This window comes from Triturus cristatus, chromosome 12, assembly GCF_964204655.1.
Source record: "Triturus cristatus chromosome 12, aTriCri1.1, whole genome shotgun sequence".
Taxonomy (NCBI): Eukaryota; Metazoa; Chordata; class Amphibia; order Caudata; family Salamandridae; genus Triturus; species Triturus cristatus.
This window is the reverse complement of record NC_140595.1, coordinates 722,473,755-722,495,970: the sequence shown is the minus strand read 5'-3', so window position 1 is coordinate 722,495,970 and position 22,216 is coordinate 722,473,755. Positions and strand designations below refer to the sequence as shown.

At 47.6% G+C, this 22,216-nt stretch overlaps 1 non-coding gene across 1 annotated transcript; it reads left to right on the top strand.

Annotated features, from left to right (window-relative positions):
• Nucleotides 1-20,064: 20,064 nt before the first annotated feature.
• On the top strand, nt 20,065-20,136 carry TRNAG-UCC (transfer RNA glycine (anticodon UCC)). Its single transcript has one exon. It is a non-coding gene; the product is annotated as a tRNA-Gly (tRNA).
• The last annotated feature ends 2,080 nt before the right edge of the window (nt 20,137-22,216 follow it).

Here is a 22,216-nt window from a genome sequence, read left to right as displayed (position 1 = left end):
TGAGGAGTGAGTGATCTGAATGCAGGGTTCATTCCTAGACACTTGAGTAACTCAGCATGTTATTGACGGCAGAGTAGGGTTTCAGATATAAGCTAAACTATTGCTATTATGGCATTAATCAGGGATTGAGGGTGGAGGAAATAAATAATTTGCTGATCCTGCAACAAACTTCCAGTTTTATGATTAGGGTTGCCAGCTCATTATTTTGATGTCCAGATAGTACAAAAATAAGCAGTCACCTAAAGCGTATTTTCAGAACTTACCTGTGCATACTTGGAACAGCAAATATAAATAGAAAGCACTTTTAATTGTGTTGTAGGGCTGTCTGAATGATCCATGACTGATAAGTAAAGGAACAAAGACAGAAAAGTCACATTACAAATGAATACATACTTTATTATTTATTACCCTATTTAGGGCCTGATTCGGATCCTGGTCGGAAAAGCCTAAGTCCGACTCGGATCCAGAGGGTTTACCAACCGACTCGTGCCGCAGGCCTCGGAGCGCCCGAGTACGATACGAACAAGTGCTGATGGACACGGCTCGCTCGGAGCCCCATTGAAGTCAATGGGAACCTGTTGTACGATTCGTACAAAGGCTGCCATTGACGAAAATGTAGGTTGCGGTAAAGGGCACCCCCTGTCGTTGGGACGCATCAGTGCCATCTGTACCATGCATGCATTGTAGGGGGGACCCTTGGGTCCCCCCTGTGACTGACTCGTATGGCTACTGGTGAAGGGGGGCCCCCTACAACCCCTGAAGCCCGCTTCCCGGCCATCCGATTTGTTCATCGTACTTACTCGGTTGGAAATGGCCTCCATTGCACGGCGCGGTTTGCTTACGGACGAGACGTATGGAGCGGTTCGGAGCCGTAAATGATTCGGATGGCGATTTTGCATTTCCCGCATCGTACTTGCTCGCTCGTACAGCTGTACGGGTCAGTCCGTAAACACGCGTTCAGCTCGTACTTTTTCGGGCCGGATCGCGTTCGGAGCACTTCCGACCGAGATCGAAATGAGGCCCATAGTGTCAAGAGGAGGTCTTTGCAGGCTCTTTAAACAACACGTGGCTGGCATTTTTCTTTAGGAAACCCTACTTGATATTCCTTTTCATGAAATGCATTCTCACACTACGGCAGTATATGTAAAATGCAAATGTAAAGAATAGGCAGAGTGGGGGATAGGGGGTACTGAAACCAGAAAAAAATGTAAGCCTCTGTAACCAGTTTACAAACGTATGCAAATATGCAAATGGTCTTTAAAGACCTGTGAAAAACTTGGGTGTGCCGAAGATAAGACTCCAGACACTGCCCAGCCGAACCCACAGCAGAACGAGCTGCAGCATCCCGGGCTGAGACGTGACGGGTGGGGCTGAATCCCTTTTTTTCTATGGGTGTTGCGTACCTGTCTCCAACACTCACACCCAGGATTATTGCTGCCCTGCAGAGATTTGCTGGTACTTTCCATCAGATGTACATCTGCCCTGGTGAACGTATAGAGCTCTGAAGCTTCCCAGGTCCAGGGGTGAGTCGCTCTCCCAGTCCAGGCTTGTTCTTTCAATTCTGGGACTTGTGGCCTGGGTTTATAATTAGGTAAGCAGGATACAAACCCCAGATAAAATAAAAGCATGGACTGGGTGAGCTTCTCATGCGTGGGCCTTGGAGACTTGAGAACCATGAAGTGTAACGAGAATCACCCTGTATGGTGGAATAAATGTCCCAGTGCCGCTCTCTTTTCTAGTTCAATGAGGGCATTCTTGAGGTAATGGGGTGGGGGTGTCCTCCATCACTTTCCTTAAAGCAGAATATCTGGAGCGGGATAATCCCTTAGAGACCCCCCTACCTATGCACTGCAGGTGGCATGTACCCTCCCCTCGAGACAGCACGAGTCCACAGTTCCAGGGCACGTGGGCGTAGCTTGCATTGGTGCAGCATGTGCAGTGGCACCGGGCCCAGAGGCCTCAGAGGTCCATTTCCTTCCTTGCACTAGGGCTTATGACACTAAGGCTCCCCTACTGCTAGAGCAGGATTGAATCTGTAGTCAGTATCCCGGGACTTGCAGAGTTTAGTTAATGACGCAGCTGGTTTCACCGGAGTAAAGATAACGGCTCCAGTCAGCGGAGCTCGTCCTGAGGAGGGGCTCTTGGAAGCGGACAGACTGGGGGTCTTAGAAGGGTCATTAGAGTGATAATGTCTGTGCAGATATGGTGCAGTTAACTTCACAAATGCTCTATGAGTACAGTGTGGCACACCTAGTGTGAGGTGTGGCTCACTGGTTAGAGGCGGCAGATCTGCAAGCAGAGAATCGGCCAGGGACCAGGGTTCAATTCCCGACGCAGCAGGGTTGTGGACGAGGGTCAAAACTGACTCGATAATTCTCGCCTCGGTACCTACTCTAACCAGGAACACACTCGGCAACTCTGGGTATTAGCTTGCCTCATCTCCACAACGGCCCCCCACATTCGCCAGGGATGCCTGGTTTCACCTTGTAGATACCCTGGAGGTACCATCTCACAGGGATAGCCAGGACGGGTTCCCCAGCGGTCTACAGTGCCAGGACACCTCAGGGCAGCAGTGCGCTTTACAAGACACATACATTTACATTTAGTGCCACTTCTTATGCGAATGCAGCACAAAGCATCCATTTTCGTTGGTGGTCTAGTGGTCAGCATAGCTGCCTTCCAAGCAATTGGCCGGGTTTGATTCCTGGCCAACACACAGTATTTTTTTTTTCTCTGAAAATACATATGAAATGTCATTATTTTTTATAGCAAATTATTTAACCCCTCACAGCATCAACATTGTGCGGGACCCTTTTTTTTAATGAAAGCAACTGGGTCAGAAATGCTGCTCTTACTGTGATTCAGATGGAAAAGGGCATGGGGAGAGGAGAAGGAACTGGCAGGACAGAACCAAGGAGACGACGAGGGAATGATATCACCGAGAGGGAGGGGCGAGATAAATGCATTATTACCCACGAGCATTTGCCATCGATCTCCACCTACAGGGTTGTACTGGCGTCCAACACATTGGTGAAAATAAAACTATTTACAGTCAGTTCTAAAAAGAATCGTAAAATAACCCAGTAGTACAGGGTGAGTTTAAATTGCATTTATTGCACTGAATCCAGGACCATTGCTTCCCTGCAGCTTCAAGTCCTGTGCATGACTCTGTGGAAACAGTCAGTCAATTTCTTACTTCTATTTTGGTGTTGGGGAGGACTGCGCATCATTCAGCCTTTTCAGCGCTAAGAGCATCTCCGTGCCCTCTACCCACTGGGGATTTTCCCGATGTCTCCGGTGGCCAGTCCGGCACTTTCTGCTTGTCCAAGAAATATATTAAAAAAAAGAGATTTATCCTTCCTGAAATAGGTCCTACTCTAGCACCCTGGATGTTATCCCAAGGGAGGGACTTTGCACTTGTCCGGTCAGGTAGCTCAGTCGGCTAGAGCTACAGTTGTGTCAAACCGCAAAACTTTGTTTCCCAAACATTTGTGAAAATTATGTGAAATGTTGTGGAATTCACTATGTGGTAGCTACTAGCTACCATGAAAACTGAACGTGAGTCCAAACCTCACGTTCAAAAGCCTGCTGACATGAATAAGGGAACTCGTTCGAAGAAAAAATGACCACAGTGAGTAAAAATGTGGGAAATTAATTTCCCAGCAACAAGTGCTTGAAATTGTGTATATGTTGCATCATGCCAAGTTCACAAGTCCTGCTGATGTAATCAGCTTACTGATATGCGAAAAGCCTCCATTTCTGTCTTCCTTTTCAGAGAGTATAAAAGCTGAACGGCTTCATCTTGGTTTTGTAAGGTGATATCGCTTCAGAAACAGATAAAAGCGACACATGAGTAACACAACAGACAGATTGACACAGCAGAGCTCTGACCACTGCCTTCAGTAAGGTTAATAGTCAGGCAAACTATGGGGCAGGTTTACAATGATAGTGACTCAGTGCATTCCGCTAGCTATTTGGCAACATATTTACAACAATATGTTGCATCTCTGTGCTTCCCCCTGCGCTGGCGCACAAACTGCTGCCATGCACCGGTGCAGGCACCCTTGCATCATGGGGCAAGGATGCCAGCGTCGTGGGGAGATTGTTTTTGTGCAGGAAGGGGCATCTTCCTGCACAAAAACAATCACTACAGGCATGTTCCTCTTTCAATGCGTGCTGTAGAATGCAGCACGCATTGAAGGAGTAAAGAAACAGGGAGAAATGAAAACACTTCTCCTCGTTGCGCCTCACTACGCCTCCCCTGGGGAGGCGTAGCATTCACACGCATTTCCAGATTTACGATTCCTCGTTAATCTGGAAATGTGTCTGGTTCCATGGGTGTTGCCGGGAACACCCACAGCAACACCCATGGAGCGCCCCTTTCACGCAAAATGCTGCGTGTGAAGGGGCCATATTTACAAGGACAGGAAAAGCCATGCAGGGTGGCTTTTCCTGTCCTTGTGAAAATGGAGCAGTAAATGTGCCACCGGTACGACACAAAAAGTGACATTCTGGTGGCGCAGGGGGCTTGTAAATCTGCCCCTAAGTTGCTAATTGTACACTTGGCCCCTGATTAGCGCTGAAAGCATACCATACATTTAACTTTAGGCGTTCTTATCAATCCAATGATGAGTTATGGTGGTTGCCAATTGTGCATAATTCCCTCGCCTTTTTAATCCTTTTTTCAAAAGCATTTTTAACCTCCCTCTTGTGGATGCGGAATCACTGTTTGTCTTGCTCTTTTTGATGCTGAAAGCAAATCACATAGATGTCAGCGTCCGTTTACAGACTACAGTTCCCATTGATCCCAGCGGCTACCAACAGCAACCAATGAGTGACCTACGCACTAGGAACTCAGGATACATAGATGCACTTACACTCAAGCCACACCCTCTCTTGTGGGGGCTGCCGCTTTTTCAAAAGGCTCCCCTGTCTGACCTGCAGGACTGGCTTTAGGGCAGTGCAACCAGTGCAGCAGTACCTGATGCTGAGTTTAGGGGTGCTGAGTTTAGAAATAATTTGTGGTTTTAAAACACCTGCTGCAGAGTTCCTTGTGTGTCCAGCAGTTTTCAGGCAACAATTAAAATGTCAAAATAACTGGTGATTAATGCTCCTGCTGGCGAGAGATCAGAGTTTTGTCTAGTGGCAGTTTTGATTCATCATAAAGTAGCACAGAGGGCTAATGTGCGTGCTGCAAAGAATGTCTCCTATGCAGATCACATAACTGTATTTCATGTGGATAACAGGTTTGCTGAGAAGATGTGTTTGAGGCTGTCCTATAAAAGTTATTGCTGTCTTGCAGAGATGTGCTGGTACTTCCCATTAAATGTATAGCTGCCCTGCTGAGTCGTGCTGGCAGTTTCCTTAAAATGTACAAAAGCCATGAAGAGAAATGGTGGTCCCGGCTGTTCCATTAAAGGTATGGTAGACATGCTGAGAAGTGGCGCCATTTTTTTGTTAAATGTAAATGTTTTTACTGTGCCATTAAAGGACTGGAATGCTGCACTAGTATTTAGAGTGCCAAGAGGCGAGCCTGTGCTGGAAGCACATAAAGGCGCTAGTTCTCTTCTGTTGGGAAGAGCGGGTGAACTCTAGCGGGCGTATGTCTGTGTGGTGTGTGACTGATCTGATGAACACAAGGATCACCCAGTGGTACCCATGGAGGAGGCTGCCCAGAAGCACAAGGTGCATCAGTCAGCAACATTGGGTGATCCAGGCTAGTGGAAGGGACTGCCCAGGAGCACAAACTGCATCAGTGAATGAAGGGGCGCGGGATGCTCAAGAGTACAAAATGGGTCAATGGTATTGCGTGTGCCAGGCTAGTGGAGTGGGCTGCCAAGAAGCTCAAGCAGTGTCAGGGAGCGATGGGAGTGAGACAGGCTTGTGAGAGGCCAGCCCAAAAGAGGAGCCCAAGATGTGTCAGCCATTGACACTAAGTGAGCTAGGTTAGTGGAAGTGACTGCCCAGGAGCACAAGCTGCACCAGTGAGTGACCAGGAGTAGGTTGCCCAGGAGCACAGCGTGCATCAGTGGCACTGAGTGAGCCAGTGTAGAGGAGGACCCTGCTCAAGTTTACAAGTTACATCAGTGACAGGGGCGTTATGTTTTTTCCCCAATCTTTAATCAGCCCAATGTTGCTAAAACAGGTTTGCTTGGGTAGAAATACATTCTTATTAAGAAAGCCAACCCCAACCACTGTAGTATGTTTTAAATCCAGAGTTTTTGCATTTCTAGACCAAACACTTTGAAGATATACTGCCTACTAGTATGGTTACAGCCTGCGTAGATAACAAGCCCAGACACCCATTCCCTGGTTAAGCGTCGAACCAGGACATTCAAAACCAATCACAACGATGCATTGCAGTGTTGTGAATGGTCAGGGGAGCCTGGGTGCTTATCAATCACAATGTTGATTGCAGAGTTGTGATTTGTCAGAGGAGCCTGGCTTCCTGTCACATGAGGAGAGGAGGAGCAAGGAGCAGAGAAGCGGGGGCAGGACCGCCGGCAAGGTAAGTTTGTAATTTTTGTTTTGTTTTGTTTTTCTTTGCACTAACTCGCACCCCCGCATCCCCCACCCGCCCCCACCCCCACCTCCTACGAGTCATGCTGGTACAGCGTGCTGAATGACAACGTCCGACAGAGAGACCACATCAGAGAAGATGTTTGTTTGTCCTCTGAGCAGAAACTGTTGAAAAATCCAGCAGGGAACTTATCCATCAATGAGGGGCTAAGAGCAAAGATGAATTTTGTGCAGCGAGCCAGGTCGCAAGCACAGGAACAGCCCATCAAAGGGCGTGAGGCTAAGTGTGCTTGTTTATCCATTGGTCGCATGCTACTAGCAAAACCAGTGGTACTGGGTCAAGGGACGACCAACTTAGAAAAGCTGATAAAGGCAGCAATATTGGCTCACTGTCATGTTGGACCTCTCTGCTGCCTTCAATACGGTCCACCATGAAGTTCTTATGAGCCATTTGTCAGTCTGCAAGGTTCAAGGCAAAGCCTGGAAGCTTTTGAAGTCTTTCCTGGTGGAAAGAATTCAAACGGTGGTTATAGACAAGGTCCGCTCCGAACCTTTTTCCTTACCTTGTGGAGTACCAGGGTTCCTCCCTTAGTCCCTTACGTTTTAATGTTTACATGTGGCCCTGGCGGTTCTGATTAGATCTTTCAGATTTCAGTTAACATCTTATGCGGATGACACGCAAATCGTGGTGTCTTTGCGACCAGGGCAGGAGTCAAAGGAAGGGAAAAGGTTCCATGACTGCATGAAATCGGTCAAGATGTGGATGACAAGGAGCTGCCTGAAGTTAAACTCCGGCAAAACGGAGGTCCTTATTTTTGGAAATAATGCCAATTTCTGGACCCACAACTGATGGCCGATAGAACTAAGCACTCTTCCTAAACCAACTAGGAAAGCTAAAAATCTGTCATAGTCAACAATAAACTTACCTTTGAACACCAGATAAACGGGGTTACTTCCACTAGCTTCCACCTCCTTAGAATGATCTAGAAAATAATGCAATTTCTGTCGGAAGACAGCCAACGTGTAGTGATAACACTTCTCATTCTCTCGCGGGTGGACTATTGTAACAGCCTTTACCTGAACATCCAAAAGCAAAATTTAAACAAACTCCAACTCTTGCAAAATGCAGCAGCCAGACTGCTTACCGGTACACCAAAGTTTGTATCTGTCGTTAAGGAAATAGAAAGGCTGCACTGGCTTCCAGTCAAACAATGGATACAATTTAAATCTTTATGCGCAGCTTTTATAGCCCTTCAAGAAACAGGGCCGGAATACCTGAGATGGCTTTTTCAATGGTATGTCCCCAGAAGAGCCCTTCGCTCTTCAGGAGCCAAATGTCTGCTAATATCCTCCTTTAAAAAAGCCAACTCGGGCGGTAGAGGCTTCATCACTTGTGCCGCAAAGGCTTGGGACGAGCTTTCCTTCGATAACAGGAATGCCACTGCGCTAATGACATTTAGGAAAAGATTAAAATCCTGGCTTTTCAGTGCATAGGTCACCACATAATTCTCTGTTCATAGGGTTGCGGCTAGCACCAGGACACCTTCGGGTAACGTCTGCACTTAAGAAATATAATTAACATAACATAACAAAACTGCCTAATAGTCACAAACAAATGGGGTTTACAAACACACACAAGGGAGCAGAAGGCAGGGAGAGTGGAAGGGGCAATAAATACTATCCAGGGGAAGACCAATCACCACCGTGATGGTCTTCCCTGCTTGGGGCTTGGGGCGATAGAACAAGGACCTGGCCCACAACTGCAGGGGCAAACTCCAGTCCTACGCCAATCTGAACCTATTGGAATCCCTCTGTCCATACTCTCAGGGCCCACCAAGCCAATTCATGGGGAACCCTTCTCCTCACCTGTGGACACCACCTGTGCAGCACCTAACCTTAACTGGCTCACAGGTGTGTCCCAACAGACAGACAGCAAAATGCCACAGTGGCTACTGACAGTAGTTCGGGATGAGACCCAGGCCTTATGCCTCTCGTGGCTCTCAAACCTCTGTGGCGCCAGGGAGCGGGGGGCAGTAGCCCCAGGTGCTTGGCAACCTTTGTCCATTCTCCCTCCTGTCAGGTCAGGTATGACATCCTGGCACTGACCCACCAGCCCCAGGCCTGTACCCGGCGGCTGGGCCAAAGACTGGGGTGGCCTCTCCCACACCCAGTCCTCCTCCTTGGGGCTCTGTACCCTCCCACTTGGAGTGGTACCCCCTTCCAGAATTGCCAGGGCACCTGTGGCAGGTGTCCTGCGCAATTCGCCCACCAGTTCAGGGGCTCTATCCTGCAACTGGGCGTCCAGGTCAGGGGGGACACCCTGAACCTGGCCCTCCAACCTAGGGTCTAAACCCTTCAGTTGAGCTGGGGTCAGAGGCGAGGACTCCCTCCCTCTGTACCCCCTTCCAGATGGCTGTACCCTCCCACCTGGAGTGGTACACCAAGAAGACAGACTGGTAGGGACACTGATTACAGATGCCCCTCCCACCAGGTCAGACAACACCTGAACCTGACTCTCCAACCTAGGGTCTAAACCCTCAGGCTGCACCGGGGTCAGCGGCGAGGACTCCCTCCCTCTGCACCCCCTTCCAGAGTACTGCACACTCCCATCTGGAGTGGTACCCCTAGAAGCAACATGGGTCAGGACACTGATTACAGTTGTGCCACCCTCCAGGTCAGACAACACCTGAACCTGGCTTCCCAACCTTGGGACCAACCCATGCGGTTGAACTCTCGCCTGGCGCACCAGGACTTCCCGGGGAGCACGCATGCCACCCCTGAGGGTGACACATAACTCATGTGTCGTGTGACAGTCTGCCTGGCACAGATCTCCCCACCCCTGTCCATCGGACAGTGCACAAAGATCCCCCAGGACAGAAGTGGTGTCACCATGGTCATTCACTGGGGACGCAGTCCTTCTGGCTGGCCCTTGACCCACTGGTTCTTCCACTGGGGACTCTTTCCCCCTCTCACCCTTCACTCTGGACTTCTGCACCCTCCCAACTGGAGCGGTACTGCCAGACACCAGAACTGATGGAGGCCTGCTTACAGACACTCCCCGTTCACCAGACACTAGGGGATCCCGCACAACAGGCAGCCCCTCAGGACAGACTAGGCTCCCCACCTGGTGTTCCCTTAAAGAACCATCCAGGCTCTGAGACTGAGGTTGGGCACTACCGGGACAGAACCCATTCTCACTCCTTCCCCTTAAAGACAGGACGTGAGGCCCTACACCACCCCTCTCACTACTACAGGACCTAGTTGGGCTACTCTGAGCCACTTCCACCACACTGGGTTTGAAGATACCTGAACCACTCCTCTTGGGATCACTCCCCAATGCCTTTCCAGACCCTCTGGACTCCACCAAAAGGTCTGCCTCCAATGTGAGCTCCCTGCGGTCAGAGAACTCACTCTCCAACAGGTGTTGGCATAGCTCTGGAAAACAGGGACTTACAATATGCTCTCCCACAATTGGATCACACAGCCCCCTAGCAGGGTTAACCAAACTATCCTTCACCTCACCATCCAGTGCCTCACACACGTACTCCACACCACTCTCCTGAGACTGGCAAGACAGTATCTGACTGTCTCTATCCCACAACCCACACTCTTCCGGGTGGTCTTCACACTCACATACCAGGACTTCAATTTTGGGGGAACCCCTCTCCCTGCACCTCTCATCTAGAGTCAGTAGAGTGTCCCTCCCACCACTAGGACCATGAACCCCTGCGCCAGTTACACTATTCCTCTCAGGGACACTGCGCACTACTGGAGCTACCTCATGTCCTTGAACCTCCTGGTGTATGTTAACCCACTCCTTCAAGTCAGGTGCCATGTCTCTGGGTGTGTGTACTACTCTCTCAGCACTTTTAAATTCAATATTGCTGCCACCATCTGAGCTGGATTCCTCCGCCCACTCAGCAAAGCTCAATCTCTGAGCTACACATATTTCTTGTTGCTGGACTGAGACACTCATGGTCTCAAGCCTCTCGATCTCTAAGTTAAGCTTTCTCATTATCAAGTCATGCTCCATTTGCATTTTCTTTTCTTCCAGAGCCAGCTTTTTGCTTTCCAGCTCCAGTTGTCCATTTAGTTTCGCCATCTCTATCTCATGAGCTCTGGTTTCCTTCCTGTCGGCCAACTCCTCTGGCGACAGGTCTTTTACCCAAGCTAGCGATGCTCTCTGCCCGCTCAATTTCCTCCACCTCATCAGAGTCTTTTCTTGACTCCATCCAGGCCCTCAGCGCTTGTAAAGATCTACTTTGAGCTTACATCCAATAGTGGGGACTTTGAATTTTCTGCAGAAGCCCTTCAGCTGGGCCTTGGTGTAGCTCTCTAATCTCTCTTCTTCTCATTCCACGTCTTCAGTTTCAGAGATGAGGGATGCTGCCCTTTCCACAACAACTGAACCAGGCATGATTTCTTTAACAACCGGCGATTTCCAGCAAAAATGCGAATTAAAAGTAAGTGGTTGCGCTATTGGTCTGCCTTCACTATGTGGCGTTCACCAATCACTGTATATGTATCACAAATGCAAATGCGCATTCCTCACCGCTGACCACCAATGTTAGAATCCGGGTTCTCTGGTTGGCACAGGTAGGTACTTGTGTCAAGCAGGGAACCTTTCCTCTAGTCAGGGTAGGGGGATACACTCCAATAATAACCCCTGCTCACCCTCTAGGTAGCTTGGCGCGAGCAGACAAGGCGTTATCTCAGGGCGTTTAGGTTAAGCATTTGTAAATACCCACACAGTAATACAGTGACCCTCCACAAATGGACTCCACACAGGATATATATCAAAAATACTTTATATAGAATTATCAGGCTTAGCACAAGACCAAATAACGTTTCAGCAGGCCACAATACTTATTTTCAAAGAGTTCTTAAGTTTAGCGTACTTTTACAGTTCTGTGCGCGTCGTCCCTCTTCGTACGCGTCAGACGCGGTAGACACAGGCTTTGGGACGGGTCGTACACGCGCTGCAGGCACTTCAGGTGAAGCGTACGCCCTACGGCGCGAATGGGCACAGTACCTTGATGCTTGGTGAGTTCGTCACGGACACTTCCTTGGCAGCAGGCGTACAGTACGGTGCGAAGTCCTCCGGGCGGCGTGTACTACGGTACGGGAGACCTTGGTCATGTGTGGCTCAGGGGACAGGGCGAAAGTACGGTCCGTACTGCCAGACGTTCGGGTACGCGATGTACCTGGATCGCTGATCTTCACTTGGACTGCTGAGACAGGCGAACAGTACGCTCCGGACGAGAGACGTACGCGACCACCACAAGTACTACGGCCTTTCCCAAAGCAGGGGAGAGGCGCGTACAGTGATAGTACGGTCCGTAGGGGGGTGCGAGCTGGTATGGTGATGTCCTTCAATTACGGTGGGAGCTACGGCTCGTAGGGGCAATAACTCGTGTTGCTTGGGCTGGTAGTACCTTAATTCACGGTGCGAGCTACGGCTCGTAGAGGGGCCAAAGACGCGTTGTTCGTGCCAGACAGCGGGATATCAGCTCACAGGGAGTACGCCGCGATCAGCGAGGCGTACACAGCCGTTCGACGCGACCATGTGAGGAAAACGGTCCATTTTACAAGGCGATTCCACGGCGGTGAAGTCCACTGTTCCTGGGACTTCGTTCAGGGGGCAAGCTCACTCACAAGCCCTTGGAGATCTTCAGCACAAGTAAGATAAAAGTCTTTTTAGTCTTTGTTCCTCTTCTTCAGCAGCAAGGCAACCACTGCAGGCCAATACCCCAGGTCAGGGACAGTACTCCTCCATGCAGCTTTCCCAGTTCCTTCTCGTCGGACAGAGGTTTCTTCTTGGCAGGACAGGATCTAATTTCTTGGGAGCAGGGCTCCTACATTTATACAGCAATTATTTTGTTCTGCCAGGCCAGGGGGCCCTTACCTAGTCCAGTCCGGTTTCTGAGCACTTTGTTTTTGCGATGCAGGCTGCTTCTTTCAGGGTGCAGGGCAGAGCCATCAGACGCTCCACAGGGGGCGGAGCCAGCATTGTGGTGGGAGAGCACAGCCCAATTCAGAGTCTAGGTGTACTCCTCCCACCCATCAATCTGCCAATCTTCCTATTCACCACCAGGCTACCTAGCCCTGCCCATCTGGGTTTCCCCAGCCCTGTCACTCACACAAGCCAGACAGCAGATACACATCACGCAGAGGCGGACTGAAATGGTTAGGCAAGCAAAGGCCAACTTTCTAAAAGTGGCATCTGCAAACGCAGAATATTAAAATAAACCTTACTAAAAGATGTACCTTATTATTCTGAGTTCAGGCATACTAAACTCAATTTTCTACCATGTTCCCTGGGTCTGTTAGGATCATAGGATGTAACAATCTTAACAGCCCATTCTGGCCTATGAGAACAGGTAGCCTTACAATAGTGAAAAACGAAAATGGCTGTAATTCACTATTAGGACATGCCACACATATCAGGGCTTGTCCTACCTTATGCTACAATGCACCCTGCCCTTGGGCCTACCATAGGGGTGACTAACATGAAGTTAAGGGAAGGTTTAGGGACTGGCAAGTGGGTGCACTTGCCAGTCGGCATGTCAGTACCAGACTGCATGCTGGTTCTGCAATGGCAGACCTAGACACATTTTACCAGGCCGCTTCTGTGGGTGGCACAACCAGTGCTGCAAGCCCACCAGCGGCATTTGTATTTACACGCCCTGGCACTCCTGGTGCACTTTACTGGGGTCTGACAGTAAACCAAATAAGCCAATCATGGAATCCAACCAACATATCAATTTACAATGGGGAGAGCATACGCACTTTAGCACTGCTCAGCAGTGGTAAAGTGCCCAGAGTCATAAAACAACCAACAACAGGTCAGAAAAAATGCAGGAGGAAGGCAAAAAGTTTAGGGATGACCCTGCAAAAAGGGCCAAGTCCAACAGGGTGGTGGCTTGAGTGGGGGGGGTTAAAAATAAACATAAACAATAAAAAACGTTCCTTCTCATGCCTCTCCCACCGCCACACGCCTCTCCTCCTCTGCTGGAATCACTGGAAAAACAACAATTGATGGACAGAATGCAGAACAATGTCATACATTCACCCCAGTACAGAGATCTGGGCCTAAATCCATCGTTTTTTTGCTCACCATGCCATTCCAGTTTGAACCCAGCCATATGCAAATCAGTCTTGACCCTGTGCCCCATGGGAACAGTCCAGCCCGAACTGCCAAGCCAGGTCCTCCCTGGACTGGAAACAAGCATCCTAGGACCGGTTTCGGGCTTTCAGCCCTCGTCAGCCAGGATAGCTTGATTCCAGTGGCATGGAGAGCACGGGACTCACGTCTGAGCATACCCTTCCCACTCGGGGTGACAAATGCAAAAACAACAATTGATGGACAGAATGCAGAACAATGTCATACATTCAACCCAGTACAGAGATCTGGGCCTAAATCCATCGTTTTTTTGCTCACCATGCCATTCCAGTTTGAACCCAGCCATATGCAAATCAGTCTTGACCCGTGCTCACTACGCCACTGGAGTCAAGCTATCCTGGCTGATGACGGCTGATAGCCAGAAACCGGTCCTAGGATGCTTGATTCCGGTCCAGGGAAGACATGGCTTGGCGGTTCGGGCTGGACTGTTCCCATGAGGCACAGGGTCAAGACTGATTTGCATATGGCCATGTCTAAACTGGGGTGGTGTAGTGGGCAAAAGAACGATGGATTTAACCCAGATCTCTTGACTGGGGGAGAATGTATGCATTGTCAGCATTCCGTCCATCATTTGTTTGTTGGAATCACTGGAAGCACACAGGCTTCCGGGCTCTCCCAGCCAATGTGTCTTGAGTGGCAGAGTGTCTTGTTTGGATGCTCAGGCAGTGCCTGGGGAGACTGGGCATGTTCCCCACGGGGCTGTGCAACACAGCCTATGGGGAACATGCCAAGTGCGCATGATGTTTTGGCTAACCCTAGAGGGCTGACCAAACTGTCATGTGCACTTACAGGAGTGCAGACCACTTCTCCCCTGCTCTGGCCTCAGGGAAAGAAAAAGGAAAAGATTATAAAGTCTTGTTATCATCATTTTCTTTTTTCACTGCTGCAATAGCAGTGGGGTGACGCTCCTCTGCCTTAGCCGAGGAGCCATCACTGATCACAATGCTGCATTGCAGCGTTGTGATTGACTTAGGGGAGCCTGTGTTCCTTCTCCTTCTGGTATCACCAAGAAGAAGAGCTTTGACAGAGGAGAGACGGCAGCTGTTTAAAGGTAAGTGTTTTTTTATAATACTTTGTTTTTGACCTCCCCGTCCCTCTCCATACTCCCCCTGCCACACCCATTCCCTGCCAGCCACCACTGATAGTACCTCAATCACAGTGCAAGCACCGGACGGGTACTGATTATCTTGAACCAATCTGTATTAGGTCCGTGCTCCACTGAAAGTATTGGGAGTGACATTTGGCCAGCACTGGACAATTAAGAAGACTGCAAAAAAAGAGGGACACTGAAGCCAACAAATGGTAAGCAAAGAGTGGGCTCCAAGCCCTTTTATTAAACAATAGTGTCTCACATGTGAGAGCGCATGCACTAGCCCATGCTCTTGCAGACTTAACCTTAAATAAACAAGCATTGGCATAGCCAATAGGTCTCGCCTTTGGGACCTTATGTGTTTAGCCAGAACTTTTGGCTATGTTGTAGAGCATTGTGGCTGCTGTGCATCATGTTGAAAAGTTATAATAAAAAGTGTTAAGCATTTTTGTTACCTTTATACAAACCAAGACGATATTATATACAACTGAACAACCTGTTTAAAATAAGATTTTAACATAAAAATGTCTTCTGTTTTTTTTGTAGTTGCACTGCTTACCCTCTGTTCTCACAAAAAATATCATGCAAACACAAAATTGTACAGGTTGTAGTTGTGTAAATTAAATGAAAGTTTACCGAAACATAGTATAAAAAGATTTACATTTAGAAAATCTAATTAGCATGGTGCAATGAACTTTAAACTGTGTGCGTTCAAAATAGAAAGGAAAAAATGTAACATAATTAGTGTGACACGGTGGTGGGAAAAGTACATGGAAGTTGGTGAATTAAAAAAATTAAGTAATTATAGGCGTTAAACAATATCACCTATTGTGCCTCGTACATGAAGTAAAACGATGAAGGGTTGCAGAAAGCAGACAGCACATCATGCCTGCTTCAACAGAAAGCACACAACATTGTATGCAATGTACTTCTTTAAATAACATAAAAGGTAACGAAAAACCAGTATACAAACATTACAATAGGAAAACCGAATTTGCTCTTATAAGAGACAGAAATAGACTGAGACTTCACTATAAAAGAAATGTGGCTTAAATTCAGCAAGACAGTGAGAGCTAAGTAATGGCAAACACTTTGGAGCAACTTCTTTAATCAGCTGCGCGGCACATACTTTTAACATAGTGACCCGAAATGAAAATATGTTCCACTGTTTGCATTCCTTCAAATGGCTTTGCTGGAAGCTTAAGGTTATTAGCCCTGCAAGTCACGGAATGCACTATTTATGGGCTGTAAATATGTGTTAACATTTGGAGCTTGTGTTGGTCTGGGAAGCACAAACAAAAAGCCTCCAGTTACCTGTGTGATAGGAGTGGAAGCTCCTCCATCTGTGGTATAAACAGGGGCAGTGACGCTGGTAACCGGGCTGCTTCACGGGCACAGGCAGGCACCTGAGGCGCGATGTGCTCCAGCAGTTAGGAAGTACGAAGAAGCAGCCTCCGGTTATCTGTTTTGCATAGCAGGCGACTGAAGCGAGCAGTGACTGGAGAAGTAAAGCAGAAAGCGGCAGAAAGTGGTGGTGTGGGGAGGGCAGCACAAAACATGAGCTGGTCTGCAGCGACGGGCAGAAAGTTATAGTGTGGGTAGGGCAGCGCGAAACATGAGCTGGTCTGCAGCGACAGGCAAAAAGCGGCAGAAAGATAAGGTAACCAGCGCGACCAGCGCTGACCACCATCTGTTTCCTATTAACGCGACCGCGAGACACCGGTGAGATAATTGGAAACAGATGGCGCTGCTGCTCGCTCCCGAGCACCCTAGGCCAGGGGACAGAGAAGGCGGGACATGCACCCGCCTTGAACCAATTGTGTGCTGTCTTTCTTTGAAAGACGCATGCACAGGCCAATTGCGGGTTAATCAAAGAAAAGCACACTCACAAGCGTGTGTTCAGAGTTAAAAAGCCCTTACTAAATGCCTCGCAGTGCAACGCATGCGCGCTGGCTCAGGCGAGACCTAAAAAAGGACTGCAGTATGACCTGCCTCCAAATTCAACTAAGTAGCAGCTAGCACAGTGAGTGCATGAGAAATACCCTGTCTGTAAATCTGATCTCAAATGTGGCCGCGGAGACATAGGGAAATGTAGTATAATCGGCAGTCACTGAATTAGAGTGGAGGTACTTGATGTCTGTCCACCAAGTTGGGTCCTTAATGGTGTGGGCCAGGGAAGGTGGGAAATGATAGATCAAAGATGCAAAGGGTTGTAGGGGAGAAGCATTGCCTGCCTCTTTCTTATGGCTCTCTTTGGCTCAGCTGGTTGCTGTCCACAGTTCACTCCAGAATCTTCTCTCCGCTTGGACTCATGCGTGACCCTCCCACTAATCAGGGGGAAACGAGCGACGACAAAAGCAAAGCTGCTCCCACTGAAGGGCCGTGAGGCGGGGCTCTGTCTCCGTGCCCTCTGGGAGGGTGGCACTTATGCAAGTCAGGTAAATTTGTGGGATCTCGGCTGAAGTGGTGACAAATGTCTGATCTTGCACTTGCGGTGATAGAAGAAAATAGGGGCACATCATCAAGGACCGGCGATAATTATCGCTAAGCGCACTTATACCTTAGGATAATTATCGCCGGGTAACGTGGGATTTTATCGCTGAGATAGCGTGCTATTAGCAACGCTTATCTCAAAAGCGATAAAATTCCAAGCGCTAACTGCCAAATGGCAGATTATCGCTGGAATCCCAGCGATAATCTCACAAAGTTTGGCGATAGCTTGATGATAGGGCAAGGCATACTTAGCCATGATATCCACCTTACATAGGATATCATGGCTAAGTCAGTCTTGAAGCAGGCGTAAGGAAAGTAGCGTTAACACAGGTAATCGCTACTTTGCTTGTCGCTCTGCAGGTTAACGTGCCCATTGATAATAGGAGAAATGTCGGTTAGCGACATTTCTCCAGTTATGTCAGGGCAGGAATGTCCACTTTGCATCTCATTAGAGATGCAAAGCTGGGCGTTCAGAAAACAGGCGGCGATAAAATTATCACCGCTTTTCGTCCGAAAACGGACGCAAAAGCGGCGATAATTTCTTATGGCCTCGTTGATGATATGCCTCATAGCTTTTGCACAGTCTGTGTCACACTAGGCAGCAATATAAACAGCCGCTTGGGAAGCAAATCAACAGGCATATTATCAAGCCTGGCGATAAAATTATCGCCGCTTTAGCAGCACGGCGAAAATGGGTTTGATAATATGCTCTATGGAATTCCAATTGAAGCTCAGGTTAGATGTCCTTCACATCTAACATGGGCTTCAATTGGAATTCCATAGAGCATATTATCAAGCCCATTATCGCCGCTTTAGTGGCAGTTTTCTGCTGCTAAAGCGCCGATAATTTTATTGCCTGGCTTGATAATATGCCCCTAAGCCTTTTGGCGTCACGAAAAGGTCGGAGAGCACAAAAAATATGAGCTTGGATTAGCCTCCCAACCGGAATAAGTGTTATTGTAGACTCGATTTCACTTAATAAATCGTACGTTTTTACTTTAGCAACACTTGCCGAGTGTCACCCTGTTAGAGCACCTTCTTGTAGCTTAAACCCATCATTCCTCAAGCAAGTACGAAAAACAAGAACAAAACAAGTCACACCACCGCAGCCACCGATATTTATGTGCCCATCATGCTGCAAGTTTTTATAGTTGACTTCGTGGTGCAAAGGTAGCGCGTCTGACTCCAGATCAGCAGGTTGCGTCTTCACATCACGTCGGCGTCACGCAAAAGCCCTTTTTAACCTTAAACGTTGAAATCTGGCAGTTTAGAAAAAATAATAGTTATATTTCACAAACTAATTTTATGTAAAAAATAGCTACAGATCGAGTTCACATGGATTTACATGGAACAGACTTGCTAGTTAAAAATGTCTACACCACGCAGTATTACATTACATTGTTTTATACTTTTGTGCGCAAGTACACTTTTTTATTTCCAAGTATTTGAGATACACTGAGCACCGAAAATAGCGAGTGCTGCCCACTTCGTGGTCTGTGTGTTGTAATAAGATCAGAAATGAGTATATTAACAGGAGCTAGCTATCTATTGTCTTCGTTGGATACTTCGGTTGAAGAGCAGCAGATGGCGCTGTGGTATTAGTATATGGCTGCTCACGACGAATCATTCTTTCTAGTGGAATGGAAAATAAATACCACGTTTTGAGCTGAATTATTATTATATTGTGTGCTAGTAACCACCTATAGTCATATAGTCATTTCAAGAAATCAAATCGATTTTATTTATTTGTTTTTATAACAAAATGATCAAGGAAGTGTAAAGTGCGAGGAAATAGTTGAGAAATAGACTAGTATTGTATTAAAGCTGAAAGAGGGATGTGCAATAGAAGACAGTTAATAAAGAACTAACCAGGAAATGTAAAGTTAAAATATGGTGCCAAAAACCTTGCAGAGGATGGTTTCGATCCATCGACCTCTGGGTTATGGGCCCAGCACGCTTCCGCTGCGCCACTCTGCTGTGACTGCGATTCTCCCCTCAATTATTTTTTGTAAATCCACACCAGTGACGGAGAGAGTGACCTGATATGTGATTGGTTAGAAATACTGCACCAGTACAGCACATTGTGCAATGATGGGGAATCTCACCTGTATATTTCAAGGATGCTGCGAACTAAACCTTATGCATCTATGTACAGAAACACAGAGCGCGTTATTCGATGACGTGTTTACTTTACAGATCTGGATTTGTATCTTTCTGCGGATTTCTTCGTTCGTTCCTCAGATGTTCACTTTTGAGCAGTTTTTCACATATTTTACTCGTGAGACGAGACTGGCCACAAACACTCAAGAGGCTAATGTCATCGTGGAGCTAAAGGCAACAATTCGCGCACAACCGTTTTCAGTCTAATGACCCATTCCAAGACCCCCAGTCTGTCCGCTTCTAGCAGCCCCTCCTCAGGCGGAGCAGCGCGGACCGGAGCCCTCATCTTCACACCGGTGAAACCAGCTGCGTCATTCACCCAACCCCCGCAAGGGCCCGGATGCTGACTACAACTTAAATCCTGTCCTAGGACAGTGAACTCCAGCTCTCTCGATGAGCGGGTTAATGCAGAGCAGCGCGTGCACTGTAAAGAGAGAGAGAGACACTCAAGGGGGAGGAGGTGTTCCTGCACCCGAAGGGTCCTGCTCCGGATTGTCTCACAGCACTCTTGAGGGGAAGAGCACTGAAGAAGTGTTAGTGAATAAACAGTTAATGTAACATGATGCCACAGCTCATGCACAGCTTCTTGTACCAAAGGTAGGGACAGTAGATCCATCAAGCGTTGGTGGTATAGTGGTGAGCATAGCTGCCTTCCAAGCAGTTGACCCGGGTTCGATTCCCGGCCAACGCAGCTGGCATTTTCTTGTTCAACTGTAAAAAGTAATATCACAAAGTATGTTTTTCAATAGAAAACTATTTAAACCGTTACAGTATTGACATTGTGCGGGACCCTTCACTTTAACAAGAGCCACCGCGGGACCCTTCACTTTAACAAGAGCCACTGGCAGAGACATGCAGCTCTTGCTGTGACTCAGATGGAAAGGGCGCGTGGGGAGAGGAGAAGGAATTGGGAGGACACAGAACCAAGGAGACAACGTGGATATTAAAGAGAGAGATGTTGCATTATTACCCACATGATTATTTTATAGATTTCCACGTGCAGGGCTGCACTGGTACTCGCTGAAAATAAAAGTATTTACCGTCAGTTCTAAAAAGAATCGTGAAATATTCCAACAGCTCAAAGTCTGACACCCTATCAAGGACCATTATTTCCTGACAGCTGAAAATCCTCTGCAGGTGTACATGGAAAGTGTAAGCCAATTTCTTACTTCTATTTTGGGGGTGGTTTTCAGACCTAGAGCCCTTCCAGTCCCTCAACCCACTGGGGATTTTCCCCGGTGTCTCTGGTGGCCAGTCCGCCACTTGGCTAAGAAATCATTCAGAAAATGCGATATCCATCTTTTCTGAAATTGGCCTTACATATCCCAAAGAGGAATTTGCACTGGTCTGGTCAGTTAGCTCAGCTTCTCAGAACTACAGTTGCGTGAAACTGCAACATTTTGTTTCACAAAACTTTGTGAAAATAATCAGAAACTTTGTTGAATACACTTTGTGGTAGCTACTGTGAAAATAAAATGTTAGGCAATACCTCAAGTTAAAAAATCAGTCAGATTAGAAAAAATGTACCCAGTGTGTAAAAATTGTGGCAAATTAATTTTCCACAACCAAAATTTTTGAAATGTGTAAATGTTACATCATGTGAAATTCGCAAAACTTGCTGGTGTAATTAAACATTTCGCTCGGGCTTGGTGAGAAAATGTCCCTAACACAAAATTCTAATTCCAATCACTCCTCTTGCATGCACAGCTTATGGCTGGTGACCCTCAATGCCTAAGTAATTTATGGGCGACGTAGCAAGCCTCGCCACAGATATCGCTGTTGCTTTTGAAACAAAATAGTACTATAAGGTTACTGATATGCAAACAAAAACTCCCCTTTAGGCCTTCATTTTCAGAGGGTACCAAAGTTAACTGGCTTACTCTTTGGGGCATATCATCCACAGGTAGAGGTAAATATCGCAAGTCGCGCTTAGCGCAAATTTGATTATCACCGTCTATTGCAGGTTCACATCGCCGTGTTAGCTCTGCCAACAGGCGATGTACAAACCAGCGATAGACGGCGATAATCCTCATTAGCGTGTGAAATCCAGCGATGATTTCACACGCTAATGAAAAGATTGATAATAGGGGAGTGTGGAAGTAACCAGACAATCCCCCTTCCATAGAAAACATGGCTAAGTCAACTTTCAAAAAGGCGTAAGAATCCGGCGATAACCGCGGTTTGTGCGGACTTTTAAATTGCAACGTGGTTCCGGGGCCGCCTTGTAAATACTCCAATGTCGTGTTAGCGACATCTTTCATATTCTTTCATTGCAGGAACGCCTACTTTGCATCTAATTAGCGATGTATATCGCTAAGATGCAAAGCGTCACGGAAACGTCAACTAACATGCGCTAATGGATGTTAGCGCCACCTTGATGATTGTGCGATAAATTAATCACCGTTTTTTGGCACTATGTGCCGAAAAAGCGGCGTTATGTCCCTTGATAATATGCCCCTTTGTTTTGTAAGGTGGCTCAGCTTTACGAACTCAGATAAAGAGACACATGAATGAATTGCAGATTGTGAAATCCGTGTTCTGACTGGTTTCTGTAGTAGGATTAATAGTATGGCAAAGCCTGTCAGCTGTAGAATTAAGAAAATTTCTACCCAATGTGAGGACAATGGGGCATATCAGCAACAACCGGCGATAATTATCGCTTAGCGCTCTTTACGTGAGGATAATTATCGCCGGGTAACGTGGATTTTTATCGCTGAGATAGCATGCTATTAGCAACGCTTATCTCCTCAGCGATAAAAATCCTCATGCTA